Source organism: Acomys minous (genome assembly GCF_964271855.1).
Source record: "Acomys minous genome assembly, chromosome: 1".
Taxonomy (NCBI): Eukaryota; Metazoa; Chordata; class Mammalia; order Rodentia; family Muridae; genus Acomys; species Acomys minous.
The window spans coordinates 74838491-74846856 of NC_140483.1; the positions used below are offsets into that span (position 1 = coordinate 74838491).

General features: G+C 43.9%; 1 pseudogene across 1 annotated transcript; it reads right to left on the reverse strand.

Annotated features, from left to right (window-relative positions):
* Positions 1–337: 337 nt before the first annotated feature.
* On the reverse strand, positions 338–4757 carry LOC311606490 (KATNB1-like protein 1; annotated as a pseudogene). Its single transcript has 2 exons — positions 4538–4757; positions 338–1238 (listed from the first exon to the last, which is right to left on the reverse strand). The product of its transcript is annotated as a KATNB1-like protein 1 (transcript).
* Between the last annotated feature and the right edge of the window lie 3609 nt (positions 4758–8366).

Sequence of the window (8366 nt, forward strand, 5' to 3'; positions counted from 1 at the left end):
TAAATTATATTCTTATGTGGGACTGAGATAGGACCCAACAGTTTATAAACAATGTTACCAAGTAGCCATATAAATTCTGCATGCAAGGAAGGTGAACAGTCTTCATAGTGAACTCTAACCTCTTTGAAGTTGAAGCTATTCTTTCTGGATATTTCCACTTCAATGTGAAATAAGTTGTTAGAATTTCATTTGTGGTATCATTATGTGGCTTTTTAAAATATAAAAGTTGCTTTTATTTCTTCCACAGTTCACAGTTCTAAGAGGAGACCAACCTTTGTAAATCATATAATCCAGCACTGTCTGAATGACCAAAAAGCTCTTTAGAAAATGAAATGTCTCAATTCATCTGTATTAAATAACCATCTACATCCTTAGTTTTATTACCAGTATATTCTGGAACCAAAGTAAGGTAGTTTTCCTGTTCCCATAATCTATTCAACTGTTGATTTAAAATCTTAACATTTCCATTACGTATAATTTCTGATTTAGATGAGAGTTCTGACCACCACCTTTTTATTACTGCTTGAAGCCAGTTTAAGTGAATGATCACATATTCTTAAAATTTGATCAGAAATAAAGATTTTACTAGAGCAACTAAGTATATACAGCAACCAAGGGAGATAAACTGACTTTCTTCCTGTAAACTGTTGGTTAGAATAGGAAGCAATCTACCACAACTACAAAGTCTTCTATCCTCACTAAATAAGCATAAGTACAATTCTACTACTCTTTTTCCAGAAAGTCAAAGCCAGATTCAATATCAAATTCCTGCTGAATTGAACTTGGACCATTGTCTCTTCATCCTGAGAAACCTTAGAGAAGAAAATATTGTTTTTGATGATGAGCTTTCTGTCTGTGAGGAACCAATATCACTGGCATTAATGACAAATATTCAACTATAATAGAGTAAATTTCTTGGCAGATGGCCTGCAAAAGCCAGTCTTTTTTCTTTATTTGTCATGTCATAGCCCCCATTTTTAGGGGCCTACTTAGTTCTATAACAGAGATTTGGGAAGGGATGGCAAACTAACTTTCTGTGGTAGAGTACTTTGCACAGTTTATATGGGCTTTTTTCATGGCATGTCAAACTAATTATGTAAGCAGCCATTTTGGAGATTTCTTAACCTCCTCAATGTTCTTACTGGTGACATTAGAGATCCTCTTTCTAGGAAGATCAATGAGATAATCCTCAAAACAGTTGCAGAAGTTGCATTTTATAACATAGGGGTTTTCAGATACTATAATCAGTTATGTGCCAGTGCCTTATGGTACTGCAGCACCTGAGTCCATCCACTGTGTTGATGAGCAATGCCCAGTAGCTGAGAAAATCCCTTGGATCCCAAGCTGGCCTAACTCACAGTCATTCGAATGCCACAAGCACAGCCACTAATATAGCCAGGCCTAGTTGTTAATCTTTGCACTACTCATACTAAAATCATATTTTAGTTATCCTGATATCTCATTCCACTCGTCTGACAGGTTCAGTAAAGGTATAATCATTGGTCATCATGGAACTTATACCTCTTAGTTAGCCCATTGTAGGGCCAGGTACTACACTATCATGATCATTAGCTGTATGGTGCCTAATCTTTGCTTGATATAAGGGGGCCAAAAAGAATAACTGATTTAAACAGAACTAAGTGCCTATATTCTTGTAGCCATTTGTCTCTTATGCCAAAGAATTGCTCTTTATTCAGCATTTCAGCCTATAAAGTAGGGCAATGGGCAAGGTCATTCTCTTCTGTAACTTCTTCCTGCTGTCATTAGGGGCACTGTTATTGGGACCTAGAAAGGATGAAGATCTAGTCAAAGGTGAGCACTTATCAAAAGGATCTGTTTAGCTGATCCAGTTGAAGAAACATTAATTACTCATATATGTTTGACAGGTTTAAATCATTTTCCAGCAGGTGCAGATCTTAGCAGCTCTGGGTAGAGTCTGGTTGGCAGGTAAAAAATCTTCTGAGACAAATACAGTCTAAGAACAGAAGTTAAAATTGTTTCTATAAGACAGCTGGAGTAGACTTATGCCTTTGAAACCCAGGAAAAGCATGACATTATTTTAACAGTCCAGAAGACTTGATATACATATAGGACAGACTTGTTTTTTTACAACATAAGAAGCACACTTATTTCTGTGTTCAGAATACAGTCAAAGAGAAATTAAATATTGAGCTTGGGACTGATTAATAAGCAGTCAGTACTCTATCAGTTAATTATAACTCTATTGATCTAAGTTTTCATATATTTTACATCTGCAACTTGCATTTATGTACCCTAAAACTTCCATTAAGATCCTTTAATTTGCAATTACCAACATTTAAACATTTTCTTAGATCCTCAAATATTTATTTTATAGCTTGCATTTATCAACTCTTAAACATTTTCTCAGACCCTCAAATACTTTCAATTTGCATAATTTAATGTTCACATCCTCACACTTCATATAAACTACACCCTTTAAAAATTTCACTTATTATTCAATAGACACAGGAAGTTGAATACTGAGTGAAGTCTTCCAAAGATGTATGAATAAAATTCCTGAAAACTGTTTACCACTTCACATGAAGACAGTGAGCAAGGCACGCATATTTGACATTTAAATAAAAGAAGAGACATAGTACATAGTTTTAACTAGCTAATATTTTTACTAATATAAGAAGAGTGGATATAATTGTCTTCTAGCTTTCAAGCTACCACTAGCTTAGCTATCAATGTAATCAGAGGCCTGAGAAGGATAAATTGTAACCTAAACAAATTTATGTACCAATTAAAATGACAGATATGACTAGTCATATCCTAGTATCTAGACATTAGCCCTAGTTGCCTCCTGTGGTAATATTGCATCATTGCCAGATACAGTCTGGCCATCAGGCACAACATTACAGAAGATGAGAGGCTGTTTCCATGGAAGGAGAACAAAAAGAGATTAAATTCACCCCACTTTCATCAGTGTTGAACAATGACTCTCTGGGTGTCCAGGTTCTCCACAGTTAGGCCGAACCCTAACAGAGTGGGAGATGGTGAGACATTGGGAACTCTTTTGTTCAATTGCTGTAAACCACAATCCAAGCATTGAAGTCATCTGCAATGTCAAAATCTTCTGAGACCTTGGCGAGTTACTGCTAAGATATAGGATTCTCTCTCACAATTAGTTTAAATACATTTAATGCCATATTCAGCTGTTCTCTGGCCATTTTGAGGGCCAACATATCTGTGATCAATACTTGTCTGTCTTTAGCTATCTGATCTAAACTACATTTTACAAACATTAAACAAGAAGTTATAATCTATAATATCTAGATAAGTGTTAGAGGACCATGTCTTTCTAGTATTAGTACATCTTAATTGCTCATTTTTCACTATAAATTGTGTGGCTATTTTATAAAACACCCACAATTAACTGAATTAGGACTTAACCAAACCATAAGATTTAATTATCCTAGACAGTTGTGCTAATCGCCTTTAAAAGAAATGGAACTACACATATCATTTTTAAGAATTAAATTAGGAATAGGGCTTCCTCAAGACTCAGCTATTCCACTCCTTGGAAGGTACCCAGAAGATGGTCCAGCACACAACAAGAACATTTGCTCAACCATGTTCATAGCAGTAGCCAGATCATGGAAACAGCAGGCAGTTTGTACAGAGTCCCTAGCCCAATTGGCGTGCGGTTTGGGCTCAGAGTCCCCAGCTGAACATGACGGTACTGGCCCCCGGAACTCTGGCTGGCTCCGCATGCAGTTTGGGCGCAGAGTCCCTGGCGAAATTGGGAGCGCGGATTGTGCGCAGAGTCCCTAGCTGAACTTGGCGTGTGGTACTGGTCCCAAAATTTTGGCTGGCTCAGCGTGCAGTTTGGGCACAGAGTCTCTAGCTGAACTTGGTGTGCAATCCTGTCCCCTGGGACTAGATCTGGCTCAGCAAGCAGTTTGGGCACAGCGTCCCTGGCTGAATTGGGCACTTGGTTTCAGCTCAGTCTGTAGCTAAATTTGGCACTCAGTCCTGGCCCCCGGGATTCTGGCTGGATCAGCGGGCAGTTTGGACCTTCTGAGTGCAGAGTCCCTAGCTGAATTGGGCACATGGATTGAGTGCAGAGTCCCCAGCTGAACATGGCCTGAGGTCCTGGCCCCTGGAACTCTGGCTGGCTCAGCGTGCAGATTGGGCACAGAGTCCTTAGCTGAACTTGGCATGATGTATTGGCCCCAAGATTCTGGCTAGCTCAGCATGTAGTTTGGGAGTAGAGTGCCTAGCTGAACTTGGTGTGCAGTCCTGGCACCCAGGACTCTAGCTGGCTCAACACGCAGTTTTGACACAGATTCCCTAGCTGAATTGAGTGCACAGTTTGGGCACTGTGTCCCTAGCTGAATTGGGTGCACAGTTTGGGTGCAGAGTCCCTAGCTGAATTGGGCGCTTGGTTTGGGACATAGTCTCTAGCTGAACGTGACTTTCTGTCCTAGAACTGAGACTCTGGATGGACTCAGCGTGCTGTTTACACACAGAGTCCCTAGCTGAATTGGGCGTGCAGTTTGGTCTCAGAGACCTTTGCTGAATTTGGCATGCGGTCCCGGCCCACTGTACTCTGGCTGGCTCAGTGCGTAGTTTGGGCGCAGTGTTCCTGGATGAATTGGGTGCCCAGTTTCGGCACTGAGTCTGTAGCTGAAGTTAATGTGCTGTCTAGGCACCGAGACTCTGGCTGGACACAGCGCGCAGTTGGGGCACAGAGTCCCTAGCTCAATTTGGCGAGCAGTACATGCTCCCATGATTCTGGATGTCTAAGTGCTCATTTTGGGCACTAAGTCCCTGGTTTAACATGGTGTGCAGTCCCAGCCCCCGTGACCCTGGCTGTCTCAGCATGAAGTTTGGACATATAGTCCCTGGCTGAACTGGGCACGCAATTTGGTCGCAGAGTCTTCAGCTGAACTTAACATTCTGTCCGGGCAAATAGACTCTGGCTGGACTAAGCGCGTAGTTTGCCCCCAGAGTCCCTAGCTGAATTGGGTTCGCAGTTTGGGCCCAGAGTCCCTAGCTGAACTGGGACCACTGTTTGGGCAAAGAGTATCCAGCTGAACATGGTATGAAGTTCTCAACCCCGGAACTCTGGCTAGCTCAGTGTTTAGTTTGATTGCAGAGTCCCTGGCTGAATAGGGCGTGCAGATTGGGCGCAGAGTCCCTAGCTGAACTTGGCTTGCGGTCCCAGGCCACTGATGCTGTCCGGATCAGTGTGCAGTTTGGCGCAGAGTCTCTGGCTGAATTGGGACCGCGGTTTGGGCATAGAGTCCCTATCTGATTTTGGCATGCAGTCTAGCCCTCGGGACTCTCGCTGGATTCAGTGTGCAGTTTGGGTGCAGAGTCCCTAGCTGAACTTGTCCTGTGGTACCATCCCCGAGACTCTGGCTGTATTCAGCGCGCAGATTGGGCTCAGAGTCCTTAGCTGAACTACGTGTGCAGTCCTGGTACAGAGACTCTGGCTGGCTCTGTGGGCAGTTTGGGCGCAGTGTCCCTGGCTGAATATGGCATGCGGTTATGGCCCTTGGGACTCTGGCTGGCTCCCCCAAGCACTTTGGGTGCAGAGTCCCTGGCTAAACTTGGCGTGAGGTCCTGGACCTGAGACTCTGGCTGGCTCAGCGCCCAATTTGCGCACATAATCTCTGGCTAAATTTAGGCACTCGGTTTAGGTGCAGAGTACCTAGCTGATTTGGGGGCGACTTTTGGGTGCAGACCTGAGATGAACTTGGAGTGAAGTCCTGGCCCCTGGGACTTTGGCTGGCTCAGCGCACAGTTTGGGCACACAGTCCATACCTTAATTGGGCATGAGGTTTGGGCACAGAATCCCTAGCTGAATTTGGTGCGCGATGTGGGCACAGAGTCGCTAGCTGAACTGGGCTTGTAGGCCTGGCCACCGTGACTCTGGCTCGCTCAGCACACAGTTTAGGCAGTCTCTAGCTGAACTTGGCATGTGATCCAGACTCCTAGATTATGGATAGACTCAGCATGCAGTTTGGGCACATATTCCCTGGATGATTTGGGCATGCGAATTGGGCACAGAGTTGCTAGCTGAACTTGGCGTCTGGTCCAGGCCTACGGGACACTTACTGGCTCCCCAAACAGTTTGGGCGCAGAGTCCCTAGCTGTATTTGGAGTGGGGTCCAGTCCCTCAGGACTATAGCTGCCTCAGCGTGCAGTTTAGGAGCAGAGTCCCTACCTGAATTGGGCACATGATTTGGGCAAGAGCCCCCCGCTGAACTTGGAGTGCGGTTATGGCTGTTTGTACTCTGCCTATCTCAGTGCACAGTTTGGGCACAGGGTCCCTGGCTGAATTGGGCAAACAGATTGGACACAGAGTTCCTAGACGAATTGGGTTTGTGTTTTGGGCAGAGTCCCTACCTGAACTTGGGGTCCAGTCCTGGGCCCCAGGACTCTGGCTGGACACAGTGTGCAGTTGAGACGCAGAGTCCTTGGCTGAATTGTACACTCGGTTTCAGCTCAGATTCTGTAGCTGTGTTTGATGTTCTTTCCTGGCCCCTGGAACTCTGGCTGGTTCAGCGGGCAGTTTGGGTGCACAGTCCCTGGCTGAATGGGGCATTCGGTTTTGGCACAGAGTTCCTAGGTGAATTTGGCATGCAGTTCCGGCCACCAGGACTCTGCCTGACTGAGTGTGCAGTTTGGGGGCAGAGTCCGTTGCAGATTTGGGGGTGTGGATTTGGCTCAAAATCCCTTGCGGAACTTGGCATGCAGTCTCTTTCCCGAGACTCTAACTGAGCTTGGCGAATGAACCCAGGACTGAGAGTCTGGCTGAACTCAGCGAGCTCAGGGTGTGGTTTGGGCTCATGACCCTAATTGGATTCAGTGCTAACAGGACTCATTTTGTTGATTAGGCCCCAAGACCCTTTGGGGTCCAAAGAAGTGAACTGGTCTCAACACTCAAGTCGTGTCCATCGATGCTAATTGGAATCAGTGTATGTGCGGTTTGGGCCCCATGACACTAACCTGGACTCTAAAAGTGGTCTGGGTCCCAAAACATTACCAGGAACCTCAGACTAGCTGAGCATCAGAGCTCTGGGACTAAGGAAATCTCAGGGAGACAGGGAATAGAGTAGCTATCAGACTCCTACTGCCTGACGTGATTCAGGCCCTGGAGCACTCTGGTGCCACAAGGGGACCCAGAAGGCTGTGGACACTTTGGCTTGACCTAGCACACATTCTGAGACCCAGGACAACTGAGGTAGAGCTGGAGAGCGCTGGCTGTGAGAGACCCAAACTACAGGGCTAGCTTCCTGCCATCCAGATCAGTGATGCATCAGAGTTTCTAGCTTAGGGAAATCGTGAATTTAAACTCAGTCACCTTCCACCCAACTCTGGAAGCTACCTGTCAAAATTAGAAACAGCAACATGACTAAAAGACAGTGTAAAATCATGAGTATATAACCCCAAAACAATATGGCATTTCCAGATAGCGACAATTCAAAGAAAACAACCCAGAGAATTCAAACAGAAGAAAATGACCTCAAATCCTTAGTAATGAGGATGATAATGGAGGAAACAAATAAAATTTGTAATTAAATGCAGGAAGACACAGCTAAACTGATGGAAGATTTAAAAAAGGCATATAAAGAGGCACTGGAAAAATTCAAACAACCAGATGAAAAAAATCAATAAAACTCTTCAATCATTGAAGGCCTATGAAGAGGCAAATAGAAGAAACACAGGAATATACAACAACCAGATGAAAGAAAGAAATAAAACTGTTCCAGATCTGAAGATGAAAATAGACTCAATGATAAAAACATAGTCATAAGAATAATTGGAATGTGAAAGCTCAGAAAGGAGGGTGAGCAACATAGAGGTGAGGCTGTCTAACAGAATCCAAGAGATGGAGGAACGAATTTCAGGTCTAGAAGATACTATCAAAGATCTTGAAGCAACCACTAAAGAAAATGCTAAATTTGGATAAATCATGACACAAAACATCCAAGAAATCAGGGACACCATGAAAAGAAGAAATCTGAGGATGATAGGCATTGAGGGAAGAGAAGATGCCAGACTCCAAGGCCCACAAAATATTCTCAACAAAATCCTAGAAGAAAACTTCCCCAATCTGAAGAAAGAGATGGCTATAAACATACAAGAGGCCTACAGAACACCAAATAGAATTGACCAGAAAAGAAAAACTGCCCATCACATAATAATCAAAACACAAAACATACAGAACAAAAAAAAATATTAAAAGCTGCAAGGGAAAAGGGCCAAATAACATTTAATGGCAAACCTATCAGAATTACACCTGACTTCTCAGCAGAGACCATAAAAGCCAGGAGAGCCTGAACAGAGATCTTGCAAAACCTAAGAGACCACAGATTCCAGGCCAGACT